Here is a 21,010-nt window from a genome sequence, read left to right on the forward strand (position 1 = left end):
TGTGAATGGTACCGACAGAGATGTGGAGCCATGTCGAACCCAGTGTCATCACCAGGATTTCGGGTTGAGGAGCCATGGCGCGAACCGTCTCACAAATTCTCGACTGGATTTAAATCCGTGGAGTTTGGCAGTCCTGTGAATACGGTAAACTCATCGCGGTGCTCTTCGAACGACTCAGTTACACTGAGAGGTGCAACACCTGGTAGTAGAAAAGCAAACTGCATGTAGGGATGGACATGGTGTAGATCCATTGTGCTTTCCGGAATGAAGATATCGCCCTGTGAATGCCACGGAAACATTCTCCAAACCATGACGCTCACTCCTGTGGCCTGGACGCTTCCGACGATTAATTTAGGTTTTCCGTGATTTCCCTGAATCACTCCAGGCAAATGCCGGGATGGTTCCTTTGAAAGGGCACGGCCGGCTTCCTTCCCCGTCCTTCCCTAATCCGATGAGACCGATGACCCTCCAGTTTGGTCTCTTCCCCCAAACAACCAACCAATCTTCCGACGATTATTGCTGGGTGTTTGTTCCCAGACGTTTCACGCCGTACACGCCTAAGGCCATCTGTTCGAAGGAGCATGAAACGCCACTCATCTGAAAAGGTGCTCTGTCAACCCTCGGTCGATGTCCAGTTGCGGCACTGGAGTGTAGCGTCCAGGCTTTATCGCCGATGAGCGTCAGGCAGCTTGGGCTCATCAACCTGCCGCCATCTGCAGAGGCTCACAAGCACCAACGTTCGCTGAACTGTTGTTGAGTAGACGCCGTTTGTAGCCCCTCGGTCCACTTGGTCGGTCACTTGCTTAACAGTTGCACGTCAGTTTGCCTGTACGCATCTTCGCAGCCGTCGATCCTGTCGTTTATGCTCTGTTGTACACCACAGCCGCCTCGGCGCCGGTTTGGATGGCGCCACTTTGCCATGCGCGGCATACATCAATGACGGACGCACATGAACAGTTCATAAATTGTGTCGTCGGAAGTACGAGGGCAGTTCAATAAGTAATGCAACACATTTTTTTTCTCGGCCAATTTTGGTTGAACAAACCGGAAATTTCTTGTGGAATATTTCAAACATTCCCGCTTCGTCTCGTATAGTTTCATTGACTTCCGACAGGTGGCAGCGCTGTACGGAGCTGTTAAAATGGCGTCTGTAACGGATGTGCGTTGCAAACAACGGGCAGTGGTCGAGTTTCTTTTGGCGGAAAACCAGGGCATCTCAGATATTCATAGGCGCTTGCAGAATGTCTACGGTGATCTGGCAGTGGACAAAAGCACGGTGAGTTGTTGGGCAAAGCGTGTGTCATCATCACCGCAAGGTCAAGCAAGACTGTCTGATCTCCCGCATGCGGGTCAAAGGTTTTTTCCCGCTGGGTCCCTCGTTGTCTAACCCAACACCATAAAGAGCAAAGGAGAACCATCTGTGCGGAATTGCTTGCTCGTCATGTGGCTGAGGGTGACAATTTCTTGTCAAAGATTGTTACAGGCGATGAAACATGGGTTCATCACTTCGAACCTGAAACAAAACGGCAATCAATGGAGTGGCGCCACACCCACTCCCCTACCAAGAAAAAGTTTAAAGCCATACCCTCAGCCAGTAAAATCATGGTTACAGTCTTCTGGTACGCTGAAGGGGTTATTCTGTTCGATATCCTTCCCCATGGTCAAACGATCAACTCTGAAGTGTATTGTGCTACTCTTCAGAAATTGAAGAAACGACTTCAGCGTGTTCGTAGGCACAAAAATCTGAACGAACTTCTCCTTCTTCATGACAACGCAAGACCTCACACAAGTCCTCGCACCCGAGAGGAGCTCACAAAACTTCAGTGGACTGTTCTTCCTCATGCACCCTACAGCCCCGATCTCGCACCGTCGGATTTCCAAATGTTTGGCCCTATGAAGGACGCAATCCGTGGGAGGCACTACGCGGATGATGAAGAAGTTATTGATGCAGTACGACGTTGGCTCCGACATCGACCAGTGGAATGGTACCGTGCAGGCATACAAGCCCTCATTTCAAGGTGGCGTAAGGCCGTAGCATTGAATGGAGATTACGTTGAAAAATAGTGTTGTGTAGCTAAAAGATTGGGGAATAACCTGGTGTATTTCAATGCTGAATAAAACAACCCCTGTTTCAGAAAAAAAATGTGTTGCATTACTTATTGAACTGCCCTCGTACCTCTACCCAAAAGCCGTTCTTCATGCATTTTGGACGTGAAATAAATCTCTCCGTTTACGCATACAGACAACAACTGAACTGTTTCGCGCAACCCCCTCCCCTCCCCCTCTCCCCACCCCGTCCGTAACGCATTATAGACCGTCCACTGCCAGTGCAGCCGCCAACCGTAACTGAATGGTTTTTGCACGTTGACGACAAACATAGGCGGTGGTCTCAATAGGACTGGACCGTGTAATTAAATGTCAGTTGCTGACATCGGTGGTTATACATAGCCTTCAGGGTATCGAAAGATCAAAGAGACAGGCTTGCACTGGAGGCTGGCTTGTGTAGCACGGTGATTTCTCACGTACATACTTTCATTCACCGTTGTGTTTTCTACAAGTTTTTCCAACTTTTTTCTTAATTTAATAGAAATAGTTTCTGCAATTTTCGACATTTTCTATACATAAACGCGCTCACTGTTGAAGAGTCGGTTAGGTTTTCTGAAGGAGCCAGGACAAACGGACCAATGCTCTGTGCGTCATTGTCAGATTCGCTCGCAATACAGTGTCTATTTAATTAATTTTTGTGTGCCACATCGTACTCTTTCAAATTCTGGAGGTGGCTGGTGTAAAATACAGGGAGCGAAAGGATATTTACAATATGTACAGAAACCAGGTGGCAGTTATACGAGTTGAGGGGCATGAAAGGGAATCAGTGGTTGGGAAGGGAGTGAGACAGGTTTGTAGCCTATCCCCGATGTTATTCAATATGTATATTGAGCAAGCAGTAAAGGAAACAAAAGAAAAATTCGAAGTAGATATTAAAATCCACGGAGAAGAAATAAAAACTTCGAGGTTCGCCGATGAGATTGTAATTCTGTCAGAGGCAGCAAAGGACCTGGAAGAGCAGCTGAACGGAATGGACATGATCTTGAAAGGAGGATATAAGCTGAACATCAACATAAGCAAAACGAAGATAATGGAATATAGTCGAATTAAGCCATGTAATGCTGAGGGAACTAGGTTAGGAAATGAGACACTTAAAGTAGTAAGTGGGTTTTGCTATTTGAGAAGCAAAATAACGCATTATGGTCGACGTAGAGACTATATAAATTATAGACTGGCAGTGGCAAGGAAAGCGTTTCTGCAGAAGAGAAATTTGTTAACATCGAGTATATATTTAAATGTCATGAAGTCGTTTGTGGAAGTATTTGTGTGGAGTGTACGCATGTATGGAAGTGAAACATGAACGATAAATAGTTTAGAGAAGAGAATAGAAGCTATCGAAATGTAGTGCTACAAAAGAATGCTGAAGAGTAGATGGGTAGACCACATAACTAAATGCTGAAGATTAGATGGGTAGACGACGTAACTAATGAGGAGATATTGAATAGAATTGGGCAGAAGAGAAATTTGTGGCACAACTTGACTAGAAGAAGGGATCGGTTGGCAGGACATGTTCTGAGGCATCAAAGGATCACCAATTTCGTATTGGAAGATTGCGTTTAGAATAAAAATCTTAGAGGGAGACCAAGAGATGAATACACTAAGCACATTCAGAAGCATGTACGTTGCAGTAGGTACTGGGACATGAAGAAGTTTGCACAGGATAGAGTAGCATGGAGAGCTGCATCAAACCAGTCTCTGGACTGAAGACGACAACAACAACAACAACAACAACAACAATAACAACAACATTGTACCTTCAGAAATATTGTGTATGAATGTGAGCACATACATGTATGTGGACACACACACACACACACACACACACACACACACACTGTATTTAGCTGCACTTCGTTTTACCGTAAACAAGGACCATGTAGGAGTGTTTGAATTTACAGTAAGCGAAAATGTAATATACTGTAAACCCAATTGCAGCTAAATAGTGTTTACTTCCTGCGAAACTATGCGCATCTAAACAGTCTGTGTGTGTGTGTGTGTGTGTGTGTGTGTGTGTGTGCGCGTGAGTGTTTGTGTGACTTTGTCATTAATATCAAAACGTAACGTAATCACCACGGGCCTGTATAGCCGATAATGTTTCTGTAAAACATTGATCTGACGATCACCATTCAGTGGTTCTAAAATTAGTTAATGCTACAATACATCCCTTCAGATTTATCATAGCTACATAAACCACCAACCGATCTCCTCGGTTTTAGTGCAGCTGAAGGCTGGAGTAGCACTGGATGTGAAACTTGTACACTGAATGAGGCTGTCGTGGTCGCTGCACCGTGGACGACTGCTCAAGGACCGAAGCGACCAGTCCGGTATTGCGTGCGTCGTGAACACACGAGCGTAATTGAACGTACACAACACACTTGGGCGGCATCACATTTCGTGACCTCGCCAAGTCTGAGACCGCAACCTCGCTGTTTGAAAAGTCGGTCATGCGAGGCTGGCGACTCCACGCCGCATGACGGCGCACATTCTGGCACCGGCAGCCGAGCGCCCGAGTGAGTTAGCAGTGAGCTCAGCGAATGGCGTCCACCTGCAGTGGAGGGGGTCCCACTAAGTAGCCCGACGAGCCCACCTGCAGGAGGGGGGGGGGGGGAGGGCGGAAGACACGCGGCTGCCGCCGTAATCACAAAAGCAGACGACGAGGTTCAGCAACTCACCTCGGCCTGAGGCCAGTTTGCCAATTACGTGGACAGCAGATCACAGGCACCGTCGGAAGCGTCTGAACTCGGCAGGCTCTCCACTGTATGCGATCAACGGACGCCCAGACGGCACGCTTACCGTCCTGGCCGGCCGGTGTGGCCGTGCGGTTCTAGGCGCTTCAGTCTGGCACCGCGTGACCCCTACGGTCGCAGGTTCGAATCCTGCCTCGGGCATGGATGTGTGTGATGTCCTCAGGTTAGCTAGGTTTAATTAGTTCTAAGTTTTAGGCAACTGATGACCTCAGAAGTTGAGTCGCATAGTGCTCAGAGCCATTTGAACCATTTTTTTACCGTCCTGTATTCCCATCAACGAGGGGAGTAGAGCAGGTACAACGTCTAACAATACCACCACTTGCAAAGTAGGTTAGAAATCAGATTAATAATGTTGCTCACGCAGCATGTGTTCGCTTTATCGGGCAACAACGTCCGCCACTTGTGGTCTCGCGGTAGCGTTCTCGCTTCCCGAGCACGGGGTCCCGGGTTCGATTCCCGGCGGGGTCAGGTTCACCTGCCTCGAGATGACTGGGTGTTTGTGTTGTCCTCATCATTTCATCATCATCCAGGAAAGTGGCGAAATTGGACTGCGCAAAGGTTGGGAAATTGTACGGGCGCTGATAACCGCGCTGTTGAGCGCCCCACGAACCAAACATCATCATCATCATCGGGCAACAACAAAGTTATTGAATGTGGATGGTATCGTCAGAATGGAAATAATGAAGTCACTGTAAAAAGTCATTAATTTTGGCACTTATCTTGAATGGATTCCCACCTAGATTTCGTCGAAGTTGTTATGGCTTATCTTGTTGCTTCTAGGGTGATTCCACTTTGACTGCTAGAAGGTCCAGATCTGTATTTTAGCAATATTTAAAGACCTAACAAATGCGTTTTTCAGGAAATTCTTAATGATCAAATAATCCCAGATCAGAACAATGGTATGGTAGAAGTAATTTTCGACTTGGTGTTCATGATGGTTCAAATGGCTCTGAGCACTATGTGGTCATCAGTCCCCTAGAACTTAGAACTACTTAAACCTAACTAACCTAAGGACATCACACACATCCATGCCCGAGGCAGGATTCGAACCTGCGACCGTAGCAGTCGCGCGGTTCCGGACTGAGCGCCTAGAACCGCGAGACCACCGCGCCCGGCGGTGTTCACGATCCGCATTTTTATTAAACTTCTTGTAAATTCTCATATACTTCTTCTTAATTGTCACATCATCAAGAAAACTGTGGTGTCACCGCCAGACACCACACTTGCTAGGTGGTAGCTTAAATCGGCCGCGGTCCATTAGTACATGTCGGACCCGCGTGTCGCCGCCATCAGTACTTGCAGAACTAGCGCCACCACATGGCAGGTCTAGAAAGACGGACTAGCACTCGCCCCAGTTGTACGGACGACATTGCTAGCGACTAGACGTACGAAGCCTTCCTCTCATTTGTCGAGAGACAGTTAGAATAGCATTCAGCTAAGTCCATAGCTACGACCTAGCAAGGCGCAGTTAACCATATCTGGAGAGAGTCTTACTTGTATTCACCATAGAGATGTACCACACAAGAGAATAAAGTTAAGTATATGAGACGCTCCGTTCTTTTCTTTATAGCATTTATGAAGTATCCTGTTTCAGACTTTACGATCTTCTGGGGGAGCTGATAGCGTGTCTATTCGGCCATTCTAAATAACACTGTGTCGGCACTTCTGTCGACACACATAACAAAAACAGTTTTGTATCAATTTTCATCTATTTACTTTCCATTTTAACCAAACACAAGACTTGACTGTTCTTTTACAAAGCGAAATAAAAACTTAACTTCTGCCAACGTCAAACAAAGACTGCTCTGTGCGCATTCGCGCCAAAAACGGTTACAAGTAAGTCAAAGATTATGACAGTCTCACAGAAATGAATACACACAAGAACCATATCACTGTAATATATCGATACATCGGAGTACCTATACATTAATAAAACCAAATGTGAATATTGTCACAAAAATATGTCTGTTACTTCGCAGAAAAGTAGCACGATATTACTGGTATCGAGAACTGGGGTTGGAGTCCGTAATGATCACGTAAATAAAGAACTATTACAAAGTAACGGTGCCAAGTAGACGCAATTTCGTACACAGATACACACCATCAGCGGCTATGCAAATTGTTGTCTCTGCGGATACGAGGTACACCTTTTCAACTACGAACACCAAGATATATAGCTCCACGACTAAAATTTACACTTTCTTAGCTACAGTGTATCATGTAGTCAATTTGGCAAAACCAAGAGCAGGAAGTAACCCATCTTTCCATGTTGAACTCACAACTGTTTACATGACTGACCGCATCCGTAGCCGAGGTCGCTAACGCACGTACTATACGCCAATGGACCCTTGCTTAGCTTGCATTTATCGTGAATATCTCGCCCAGCGCGAAGTCCCAAGGGACAGGAAAAGAAGCGCACGTGACTCCTGTTCACAAGGAGGGTAACAAAACGCCCTGCAAAATTGCAGACCAATATCCCTAACATCGGTTTGCTGCAGAATACTTGAACATAATAAATTTTCTTGAGTCCGAGAAACCTATGTGCACAAATCAGCGTGTGCCGGCCGGAGTGGTCGTGCGGTTCTAGGCGCTACAGTCTGGAACCGAGCGACCGCTACGGTCGCAGGTTCGAATCCTGCCTCGGGCATGGATGTGTGTGATGTCCTTAGGTTAGTTAGGTTTAATTAGTTCTAGGTGACTGATGAACTCCGAAGTTAAGTCGCATGGTACTCAGAGCCATTTGAACCATTTGAACAAATCAGCGTGGTTTTATAAAGCATCGTTCGTCCGAAACAATGCTTGCTCTTTTCTCACATACTGTACTGCGAACTAAGAATGAAGGGCAGCAGGGACATTTCTGGTCCGGAAAGCATTTGACGCGGTGCCCCATTGCAGACTCATAACAACTGTAGGAGCTTATGGGATAGGATCCCAAATGTGTGAGTACCTCCGATACTCCTTAAGCAACACAACACAGTGTGTTGTCATGGACGGCGTGTGTTCATCAGGACAATGTTATGGTCAGGAGTGCCCCAAGGAAGTGTGATAGACCGCTATTGCTCTCTTTATACATAAATGATGTGCAGGACAGGGTGGGCAGCTATATGCGGTTGTTTGCTGATGATGCTGTTGTACACGGGAAGGTGTCGGTGCAGAGGGACTATAGGAGGATGTAACATGAGTTAGACAGTATTTCTAGTTGGTGTAATGAACGGCAGTTAGCTGTACATCCAGAAAAATGTAAATTAACGCAGATTAGTGGGAAAAACAAACCCGTAATATTCGTTTACAGCATTGCCGCTTTCCGGCTTGACATAGTCACGTCGTTGAAATATCTGGCCGTAACGTTGCAAAGTGACATAAAATAGAACGAGCATGTTGCTATTTTGGTAGGGACGGCGGATGGTCGACTTCGGTTTATTGGGAGAGTTTTGGGAAAGTGTGATTCTTCTGTAAACAACGCGTATAGGACGCTACTGCAGTCAGTTCTTGAGTACTGCACGAATGTTTGAGGTCCGCACCAGGTCGAATTAAATGAAGACATCGAAGTAAGTCAGAAGAGGATTGCTATATCTGTTACCGGCAGTCTCGAACAAAACGCAGGTGCTAGGAGAGTCTTCGGGAACTCAAATGCGACTCTGAAGCGACGTTCTTTTCGAGGAGCACTATTGAGAAAATTTTGAGCAACGGCATTTGAAGGTAACTACAGAATGGTTCACCTGCAGCCAACGTGCCTTTCACGCAAGGACCACAAGATAAGATACGACAAATCAGGGCTCATACATAGGCATACAGGCAATCGCTTTCATATTAACAAAATGTTCGTTTCTTTACGCGATTTGAAGCAACGGATGTATGCAAGCAGTCACGTTTTCGAGTGATGAAACATAACAGAATTTCAACAGCCTTTTCCAGAGCTTCTGACAATGTCTCGTGTGACTGAACTCTAAACCTCTATTTCTCTACTACAATATAATATTGCTATTTTGAAAAATACACTTGCGACTTGTGTTGTCATATTTTCGTTGGTTTCAGGAGTAATAACATTTTTTAATCTCTGCTGCGTAACTCCCCTGTTACGGAGAGAATTACAATACTTAATATTTAATGTGTCTATGGGCCTTTTTCATTTAAGATGAGTGTTTCTCTTTATTATTTATTTCGTCCACAGCGCATCTCATTTTTTTACGGTACTTTCCTTTCTACTTATTGTTTTGCAAACATCCACACGTAATGCCAGCCGGTCTAGTTTAAACGTTTAATTTCTTAAAGGTAATAAGAATAATGAACACAAAACTTAACTAGTCATATCAGGAACGATTGCATAGCGGTTTATTATCCGAATTCTGCCGGCCGCAGTGGCCCAGCGGTTCTAGGCGCTACAGTCTGTAACTGCGAGACCGCTACGGTCGCAGGTTAGAATCCTGCCTCGGGCATACATGCATGTGATGTCCTTAGGTTAGTTAGGTTTAAGTAGTTCTAAGTTCTAGGGGGCTGATGACCTCAGAAGTTAAGTCCTATAGTGCTCAGAGCCATTGGAACCATTTTATCTGAATTCTCATAGCCATACGAAAAGCGGGAATTGGAAAAATGGGTTATCAGATTGACCGTCGTTAGGACTGCTTTTGCAAAACAAAAAAAATGTATAATTGCTTGAAAGCAATCATAATAATTAGGAAAAAAGTAATTAGTGATTTGAGGAAAAATATTTGTCATAATTTTCATAGCCATACAAAGAAATGAACTAGTGGAGTGTCAAATTCAGCAGGGTGAGATGTTGTTTTGTAACTCCGGCAGCATGACTCAGCGTATCCTTGAGCTGGTTAGTAAGTCTTGATGAACACACGCTGCGCGCATTGTTTCACACTCAAAGATTCACGTCTTATTCTGAAGAAGATGGCGATGTATATCAGGATCTAATCGCTACAGATTTTGATTTCGGCTGTAACCTCAGATGGAGTCGTTGCCGAATGAAAGCCCGGTAGGAACTGGGGGGGCAACTGACAGGCCCGCCTACCTTGTTACGCAATGAACACACCAGGGTTACCTGAGACGGCGCGGCAGCATTCTGTGACGCACGCACCGCCACTGGAAACCGCCGCTTTGAGCACCTGCTACAAGGCTACGTTTTTGCTACAGTGTCAGAGCTGCCACTGCCAACAAACAACGGAATACTGATTACGGAGTACTTCTTCCTTATCTCGAGGGGATGTTTAGATTTTCTGCAGAGCTCCTTTGAGGAAGGGAAGATTACCAATGTCGATGTCATGCGTGTCATGTGAGCTGGTGCGTTTCTGGCGCCAGTTTTCATCGATCGTCAGTTTGATCTTTGAGTCGACATCGATGCTTATTTGTCTTCTGCTCATCTTTGGCGGCGCGGATTTAACGGCAGCGCGTGAGCTCTGCTGCGGAGGTGTGTCGCGATCGGCGGTGAGCTAGAGTCATGTGGGACTGTGTACGTAGCAGGCCCCCACAACCGCACAAGTGGTCGACTGTGAAGAGCGGACAAATTGAACAGCTGGCTGGCGGCCATTAGAGTGGTAAACTGACGCGCGCAGTTCGAATGTTTATACATCGCTCTTGGTTATAAAATGCCTTCCCTTGACTTAGGTCACAAACATAATGCCTCATTTAAATACGTTACTACAATATACAGGGTGATTCAAAAAAAATACCACAACTTTAGGAATTTAAAACTCTGCAACAACAAAAGGCAGAGCTAACCACTATCTGTCGGCGAATTAAGGGAGCTATAAAGTTTCATTTAGTTGCACATTTGTTCGCTTGAGGCGCTGTTGACTAGGCGTCAGCGTCAGTTGATGCTAAGATGGCGACCGCTCAACAGAAAGCACTTCATCACTGGCCTCCAAGAAGCCCTGATCTTACCCCCTGCGATTTTTTCTTATGGGGGTATGTTAAGGATATGGTGTTTCGGCCACCTCTCCCAGCCACCATTGATGATTTGAAACGAGAAATAACAGCAGCTATCCAAACTGTTACGCCTGATATGCTGCAGAGAGTGTGGAACGAGTTAGAGTATCGGGTTGATATTGCTCGAGTGTATGGAGGGGGCCATATTGAACATCTCTGAACTTGTTTTTGAGTGAAAAAAAAACCTTTTTAAATACTCTTTGTAATGATGTACAACAGAAGGTTATATTATGTTTCTTTCATTAAATACACATTTTTAAAGTTGTGGTATTCTTTTTGAATCACCCTGTACTTTTTAATTTATGAACAAACAGCAACTAGTCACTGTTTATGAATTTATCTTACGTACTACATGGAATCTGCCGTAGCTAAAAGTTATGGACTGGACACCTAGCATTTTTCGTAGTTCATTTACGATAGATTTACGCAAAATGCATCAAAGTACTCGAATATTTGCCCACTATATTAATAGATATTTTCTGACTCTAACTTGCTTGAGATTTTATGACGAGAAGTGCGTTATATACGGCATAGTGCTTTGGCAACTCACGACGAAATTATCAAGTTTCAACCTAACCTAGACCGTGAAAACACTACCTATCAGCCAACTTTCTTCAAAATGATCAGAACATATAAAATGGTATTCAGTCGGTCGGAAATCTTGCCTCCTGACAGCGTGTAACCATTTTTGTGACAGCTGTGGTTTTGAGAAAGGAATCCTGCAAATACATGCACAGACATTATGCTAATACCGTGTTACAAAAACATTTATTAAGCAAGTGCACCGACATACAAAACAAAAAATCCACATACCTGTGAAATGTAATATTCGTTCCTTTTTCGAATTTATTTGTACAATTAATCGCTGCACAACTCTTCACCATTGTACTTCTTTTGATTGGAACGTACAGACAGTAGAATTACGAGTAACAAATACTGTATGTACGCCCCAACAAATATACAAAGTTGAATCAGGGTCTTCATAAGCAATACTACACATACCACTATAATGGCGTCCAGCCGAAGGTTCAAATTATCCCGCGACTTCAGCGCCATCAGTGAGTCTAGTTATTTTGTACAAGGTCTTTGGTACGTAGGCAGGGCGGAAAGAGGACGGGTCCGACAACGAAGGAGCGGGGCCAGCGGCTACGGCGTGTTGAGTGGTGAGGGCAGATCCACCGCCCATGGTGATCTGGTTTTCTTAGAGGTCGGAAGGACAAGCTCCTCCGTTATAAGCTACGCCGGCCGATTGAATTGGAGTCGCCGAGTTGCTTCGGTGGGTTGCGAGCGGCTTAATTGAATATGCCAGTGTACTAAACATCCTTTGCAATTGCTTTAGTTGCTTATCACACACCTCGGTGTCGTGACTAACTATCTTGACGGCAGTTGAGGAAGTGTGGCTACGCCCAACCAACCGGCATGAAGCGTGGTTAAAGACGCAGCTAGAAGTGCAACGAGTAGCGTGTAAGTCCGGCTCTGGCGTTTCAAGACACGTCGAGATACGTCCTCTATTCTACCTTGTAGTTCATTTGGCAGTTTGCCGTGTAAATGTGCGCCTGTCATTCTTGTCATCTTAACTTTAGGGCATGATTTTTAGTGAACTTATTAATCAAAGTTTAAGGGCGGGCACTGGCCAAGTAACTCACGAAGACTAATTTGTTTCTATTCAGTTGTATTGATCACCTGTTCTCTACATAAGATAGTGTAGTCTATGTCTCAGAATATTGTCTGCCGTTGACGTGTGTCGTGTTACAGATAATTGGCAGCGGTCGACGCGAGCAAACTGGGAGAAGAGCACCACGGGGGCAGAGAGATATTTAAAGCCCTGTCCTCTCCTTTACAGCTTGGGCTATGTTGTCACTGTTGCGTGATTCCATCTTTCCAGTGGACAATTATAGTATCTGAAGTTCAATTGCAGTGCAAAGTTGAGTACATTTCTATGTCATTTCCTGTCTCGTGGATCTCTCGTATTGATTTGAATCCTTGGTCTGCTCGTGTCTATCGCTAATTCACAAGCAATATTGAAACAACCTCATTTTAGGGTTATTGTCAAATGGTCATGTTCTACTTTTAGTCATTCTAAGGATATTTTTGATTAATCAACAGAGTAAGTAAATTTGGAGATACGTTTGGTTAAATTAAAGCACCTCCTTAACTGTTTGTCATTTGTATATAGTTTCGTTTAGGAAAGTTGGGTAGCCAAACCTTAAAAGATCTATGTTCACCCTTAATCTGTTCCTCAAAAATGGCTCTGAGCACTATGGGACTCAACTGCTGAGGTCATTAGTCCCCTAGAACTTAGAACTAGTTAAACCTAACTAACCTAAGGACATCACAAACATCCATGCCCGAGGTAGGATTCGAACCTGCGACCGTAGCGGTCTTGCGGTTCCAGACTGCAGCGCCTTTAACCGCACGGCCACTTCGGCCGGCAATCTGTTCCTCAGCTGATTGGAAGTAATGAGAGTTCTGATGGGAATGGTATGGACATTTGTACTATTTAAGTAAAGCTTTACCTGAGTATATTTACCTAGTCATATTCAAATTTCAAGTTTTATGGGTCTGGGTCCGGTTACAGAAATTAATTTGTCCAAGTGATCTGGTTTTGTAAGGCAGTCTCCTGTATTATTGTGATTGTGATTTTATAATGCTTTTGATTGTAATAAAATATGTGGCAACTACAACGGATTATTATTGTGATTTTGGTGTGTCACATTTCAAAATTCGGAGTAACAAAGCTTAGACGCCGCGAAACGTTGTCTGTAAAAACGGCACCTCGTCTGGTAGAACACCGTCACAAGATACCGTTCTGTTTGGCGTATTCCTTTATTTCTACAGTCTACAGTGTTGTCGAATTTATTTCTCTCGTAACTCTTTTTACATTGCTGCAGTTGCTTCTCAGCCAGAGTAAATCACTGGTAGAATGGAAGCGAAGGGTTGAGTATCATTAACGCTATTATTCGAAGTCTGCTGACTGAAATCTACAAAAAGTACCACAATTTAAGAATTGAGAAACAATGTTTGATTATGTGACTGAATTACGTGAGAAAAATGAAATTTACTGTCCGTGGATCTCTTTCAACTTGCGGACAGTGCAGTAAACGTTTCTTACGTAAAGACCGGTCCTTGTCCAGCATAACAGTTGTATTCACATAAAATGAGTCCGTAACGTCAGTTTATTATCTTCGGAATCTTAACGACGGCGTAATGCAAGACGGGCATACGAGTTAAGTTCCAGATAACATTGAGATCCTGCTTCGAAAATCTGTGGACGACCAGGGTACTCTGTTTACGACTGAAACTGATGGCGGACTGTGTCGCAAACGGAGTTCAAATGGTTCAAATGGCGCTGAGCACTATGGGACTTAACATCTGAGGTCATCAGTCCCCTAGAACTTAGAACTAATTAAACCTAACTAACCTAAGGATATCACACACATCCATGCCCGAGACAGGATTCGAACCTGCAAACGGAGTCACCGTCGTCATAGCAACGTGGACAGCCTGTAAGGCTCTTCATATCACTTTAGCTTAGAACTTTTGTAAGTCACACAAGTCAATTTGACTGAAGATCGATGTCATGTAAAATTCGATCTAGTCATTAATCTGTCATTGTCACCTCGACTACCGTACTGTTCCTTTCCTATTCTAACACAAATGTCTGTCCTTAATGATATCTAGACTATCAATTAAAAAAGAAAATTATGACAGTTTTGTCTTGTTAGCGAATGGTCTAAAACTTTCCGCAATAATGTCTCAACCACTCAGTCAATTTGTTCAATACAACAACCGGGGACAGTGAAAATCATTACAATTTGAATGAAACTGCTATTAAAGTAGTAGTACAATAAGTTAAATTCAATAGTACAGGCAAACTAAAACTATATTTTTGCAAACCTTTTTCCATTTGCCTGCTTGGTGACTCGTACCTTGGCGTTGCAACTGTGTTGAATTTTGATTATTATTTCTTTCTTTTCTCAGACATTATGTCTGGTCAAAAATGGAAAGTGACGCGGACCTTGATCAAGCGTGACTTCCTTTTAACTGTACGGTATATGTTATATTGCATTTAGGGACTTTCGGGTGATTGAACATGTATCAATAATTACGGATTTCTGTAGTTGTATATAAAGTTTGGATGTAGCTGTATTGCATTGATGTACTGGTGGATATTGTGTGGTATGACTCCTGTAGTTGATAGTATAATTGGTATAATGTCAACTTTATCCTGATGCCACATGTCCTTGACTTCCTCAGCCAGTTGGATGTATTTTTCAATTTTTTCTCCTGTTTTCTTTTGTATATTTGTTGTATTGGGTATGGATATTTCGATTAGTTGCGTTACTTTCTTCTTTTTATTGGTGAGTATGATGTCAGGTTTGTTATGTGGTGTTGTTCTATCTGTTATAATGGTTCTGTTCCAGTATAATTTGTATTCATCATTCTCCAGTACATTTTGTGGTGCATACTTGTATGTGGGAACGTGTTGTTTTATAAGTTTATGTTGTAAGGCAAGCTGTTGATGTATTATTTTTGCTACATTGTCATGTCTTCTGGGGTATTCTGTATTTGCTAGTATTATTATTATTGCATTCTTTTAAACTTTCTAAGTTAAAAAGTGAAATCCAATAATCTTACATCATTCGTTCCGGATGCGGATGATGTACGTTGTGTTGCCTATCTTCAGGCAAGTGGAACATTTTTCTCTGGGGCAGTGTTATTTTGTTCACCCTGTATAATTTCAGGTTGTCTGTTCTTTCGAGTCCTTCGACTCGTTTGATACCGTCATCCATCGCTTCCAAGCTAGTACTATTTTTTTTTCTAGTGATGCTTACCATACACAACATCTCTGACAGTGCGTTCCACACGGTACAATCCTTGTCCGCCCTTACAGTTCTATTGGTCTTTGCTACTCCATTAAGCGATGCAGTACCCCAGCAACTTGTCTCTGCATTTATTTACAAGAAAATGGTTCATATGGCTCTGAGCACTATAGGACTTAACTTCTGAGGTCATCAGTCCCCTAGAACTTAGAACTACTTAAACCTAACTAACCTAAGGATATCACACACATCCATGCCTGAGGCAGGATTCGAACATGTGATCGTAGCGGTCGCGCCGTTCCAGACTGTAGCGCCTAGAACCGCTCGGCCACTCCGACCGGCTGTCTTGATCATGTAGGGGCAGGGGTGCGGTGGGAGGAAACAAAACAATCAGCAGCAGTTTGGAGAGAGTCAAGGTCAGCTGCGAACAGTGTGGCAAGTAGATAAAAACGGAAAGGAGCAACTGCAGGTAGGAGAAACTACAAATAAATCTGTGACATGGAGGCAACGTATTAAGCAGGAAGACGATTTTAAATATTTAGTGCTTAAAATAGGCACATAAGTGAGAACGAAAAAAAAGATATAAATGTCAGAGGAGATCTTGGATAAGGTATTAAGGAAAAGTGTGTCGTGCTATATGGCGCTGTAACATGGACACTGCCAAACACCAGGGGTAGTTTGAAGTGGGGGTCTGGAGGAAGACATGAGTCACCTGGAAAGAAAAAGTAAGAAATGTGGAGATACTAAAAACTCTAAAGAGGAAAAAACTGTATATAAATACAATCAAGACTAGGAAAACAAATAAGCTGGAGATTCGGTAAGAACACAGCGCATAATAATTTAGACGCGACTGGAACTGCACAAAATGCGGAAGTACCGGGAAGATACTACCTAACAGGTGACGGTAAAATAGATTCGTCATTCTGCAAAACGAAGGGAATGGCGGACGAGAGGAAAGAATGGAAGCCGGTATGCTTGGTGTGAAAGGATTGTCCACAGAGCAGATCACATTACTTTCATGCTACGACCTCACCGAAAAAATTTGTGACAAAAATATGGTAATTCACTTTTGAACTTACAGCTTATAGTAACACTAACAGCCTATTACATTAAGCTTTACGTCAGTAAATAAACTTTCGTTGTAGAATAAATCACTGGACTAAAGGCGATTATGCCCGAGATTTAAGGATTTTTGTCTGGAAAACATATTACTCATTTCCGCTCCCTTGAACGAAAACACGCACACCAAAGAGCATTTGACACTCCGAGTCCTAAAATACAAGAACGAAATAACCAAATGAATGACGTGGCCTTATTAACTGGAAACAAGTCCACAGAAATATACCGGGGATACAAGGCAGTGGAAATGTTCCAGAATTTCCAATCATATACGCGAATCCTTTAGCTCAGTGAATCATAACAGGCAACGTAGACGCACTGGAAAATTTGACGCTTTTTTTCCTTGCAGGCCGAAGTGAATAATAATAAAAACCGCATTAGAATGTGATGAGTAGGATGAATGGAGACGTCAGCAACAACCGCGAAGCGCGTATGGCAGCGCTCGGAAAGAGCTCCATGTCTCCACTAAGAGAGGCGCTCCCTCCGCACGATAATTGCGACCTGCGACGTAGACATCTGCTGTGGGCGATTGCTCTGTTTACAGCTGTAGGAAAACGAGAAGAAAGCAAAAAAGAAAAAAAAGGTAGGCAGACGTGTTTGTGTTCACAAGCGGGTCCAGCACCTGTTCACCCGTGTATTGCTTCTATGTTGTTGTTGTTGTTGTGGTCTTCAGTCCTGAGACTGGTTTGATGCAGCTCTCCATGCTACTCTATCCTGTGCAAGCTTCTTCATCTCCCAGTACCTACTGCAACCTACATCCTTCTGAATCTGCTTAGTGTATTCATCTCTTGGTCTCCCCCTACGATTTTTACCCTCCACGCTGCCCTCCAATATTAAATTGGTGATCCCTTGATGCCTCAGAACATGTCCTACCAACCGATCCCTTCTTCTGGTCAAGTTGTGCCACAAACTTCTCTTCTCCCCAATCCTATTCAATACTTCCTCATTAGTTATGTGATCTACCCATCTAATCTTCAGCATTCTTCTGTAGCACCACATTTCGAAAGCTTCTATTCTCTTCTTGTCCAAACTATTTACCGTCCATGTTTCACTTCCATACATGGCTACACTCCATACAAATACTTTCAGAAATGACTTCCTGACACTTAAATCTATACTCGATGTTAACAAATTTCTCTTCTTCAGAAACGCTTTCCTTGCCATTGCCAGTCTACATTTTATATCCTCTCTACATCGACCATCATCAGTTATTTTGCTCCCCAAATAGCAAAACTCCTTTACTACTTTAAGTGTCTCATTTCCTAATCTAATACCCTCAACATCACCCGACTTAATTCGACTACATTCCATTATCCTCGTTTTGCTTTTGTTGATGTTCATCTTATATCCTTCTTTCAAGACACTGTCTATTCCGTTCAACTGCTCTTCCAGGTCCTTTGCTGTCTCTGACAGAATTACAATGTCATCGGCAAACCTCAAGGTTTTTATTTCTTCTCCATGGATTTTAATACCTACTCCGAATTTTTCTTTTGTTTCCTTTACTGCTTGCTCAATATACAGATTGAATAACATCGGGGAGAGGCTACAACCCTGTCTCTCTCCCTTCCCAACCACTGCTTCCCTTTAATGTCCCTCGACTCTTATAACTGCCATCTGGTTTCTGCACAAATTGTAAATAGCCTTTCGCTCCCTGTATTTTACCCCTGCCACCTTTAGAATTTGAAAGAGAGTATTCCAGTCAACATTATCAAAAGCTTTCTCTAAGTCTACAAATGCTAGAAACGTAGGTTTGCCTTTCCTTAATCTTTCTTCTAAGGTAAGTCGTAAGGTCAGTATTGCCTCACGTGTTCCAGTATTTCTACGGAATCCAAACTGATCTTCCCCGAGGTCGGCTTCTACTAGTTTTTCCATTCGTCTGTAAAGAATTCGCTTTAGTATTTTGCAGCTGTGGCTTTTTAAACTGATTGTTCGGTAATTTTCACATCTGTCGACACCTGCTTTCTTTGGGATTGGAATTATTATATTCTTCTTGAAGTCTGAGGGTATTTCGCCTGTTCCATACATCTTGCTCACCAGATGGTAGAGTGTTGCCAGGACTGGCTCTCCCAAGGCCGCCAGTAGTTCTAATGGAGTGTTGTCTACTCCAGGGGCCTTGTTTCGACTCAGGTCTTTCGGTGCTCTGTCAAACTCTTTACGCAGTACCATATCTCCCATTTCATCTTCATCTACATCCTCTTCCATTTCCATAATATTGTCCTCAAGTATGTCGCCCTTGTATAGACCCTCTATATACTCCTTCCACCTTTCTGCTTTCCCTTCTTTGCTTAGAACTGGGTTTCCATCTGAGCTCTTGATGTTCATACAAGTGGTTCTCTTATCTCCAAAGGTCTCTTTAATTTTCCTGTAGGCAGTATCTATCTTACCCCTAGTGAGATAACCCTCTACATCCTTACATTTGTCCTCTAGCCATCCCTGCTTAGCCATTTTCCACTTCCTGTCGATCTCATTTTTAAGACGTTTGTATTCCTTTTTGCCTGCTTCATTAACTGCATTTTTATATTTTCTCCTTTCATAAATTAAATTCAATATTTCTTCTGTTACCCAAGGATTTCTAAGAGCCCTGGTCTTTTTACCTACTTGATCCTCTGCTGCCTTCACTACTTCATCCCTCAAAGCTACCCATTCTTCTTCTACTGTATTTTTTGCCCCATTCCTGTCAATTGTTCCCTTATGCTCTCCCTAAAACTCTGTACAACCTCTGGTTCTTTCAGTTTATCCAGGTCCCATCTCCTTAAATTCGCACCTTTTTGCAGTTTCTTCAGTTTTAATCTACAGGTCATAACCAATAGATTGTGGTCAGAGTCCACATCTGCCCCTGGAAATGTCTTACAATTTAAAACCTGGTTCCTAAATCTCTGCCTTACCATTATATAATCTATCTGATACCTTTTAGTATCTCCAGGGTTCTTCCATGTATACAACCTTCTATCATGATTCTTAAACCAAGTGTTAGCTATAATTAAGTTGTGCTCTGTGCAAAATTCTACCAGGCGGCTTCCTCTTTCATTTCTTAGCCCCAATCCATATTCACCTACTACGTTTCCTTCTCTCCCTTTTCCTACACTCGAATTCCAGTCACCCATGACTATTAAATTTTCGTCTCCCTTCACTATATGAATAATTTCTTTTATATCATCATACATTTCTTCAATTTCTTCGCCATCTGCAGAGCTAGTTGGCATATAAATTTGTACTACTGTAGTAGGCGTGGGCTTCGTGTCTATCTTGGCCACAATAATGCGTTCACTATGCTGTTTGTAGTAGCTTACCAGCATTCCTATTTTCCTATTCATTATTAAACCTACTCCTGCATTACTCCTATTTGACTTTGTGTTTATAACCCTGTAGTCACCTGACCAGAAGTCTTGTTCCTCCTGCCGCCGAACTTCACTAATTCCCACTATATCTAACTTTAACCTATCCATTTCCCTTTTTGAATTTTCTAACCTACCTGCCCGATTAAGGGATCTGACATTCCACGCTCCGATCCGTAGGACGCCAGTTTTCTTTCTTCTGGTAACGACATTGCTTCTATAAGAACATCGTATTACGGCTTACGTACAAGAAGAAAAGCCAATTGATACACATTGATGAGCTAAATCACTGCTACACTACTGGCCATTAAAATTGCTACACCAAGAAGAAATGCAGGTGATAAAGGGGTATTCATTGGATAAACATGAACTGACATGTGATTACATTACCACGCAATTTTGGTGCGTAGATCCTGAGAAATCAGTACCCAGAACAACCACCTCTGGCCGTAAAAACGGCCTGGGCATTGAATCAAACAGAGCTTGGATATTGTGTACAGGTACAGCTGCCCATGCAGCTTCAACACGATACCACAGTCCATCAACAGTAGTGACTGGCGTATTGTGACGAGCCAGTTGCTCGGCCACCATCGACCAGATGTTTTCAATTGGTGAGAGATCTGGAGAATGTGCTGGCCAGGGCAGCAGTCGAACATTTTCTGTGTCCAGAAAGGCCCGTACAGGACCTGCAACATGCGGTCGTGCATTATCCTGCTGAAAGTTAGGGTTTCGGATGGATCGAATGACGGGTAAGCCACGGGTCGTAGCACATCTGAAATATAACGTCCACTGTTCAAAGTGCCGTCAATGCGAATAAGAGGTGACCGAGACGTGTAACCAATGGCACCCCATACCATCAGGCCGCGTGATACGCCAGTATGGCGATGACGAATACACGCTTCCAATGTGTGTTCACCGCGATGTCACCAAACACGGATGCAACCATCAT

This window comes from Schistocerca cancellata, chromosome 9 (assembly GCF_023864275.1).
Source record: "Schistocerca cancellata isolate TAMUIC-IGC-003103 chromosome 9, iqSchCanc2.1, whole genome shotgun sequence".
Lineage (NCBI taxonomy): Eukaryota > Metazoa > Arthropoda > Insecta > Orthoptera > Acrididae > Schistocerca > Schistocerca cancellata.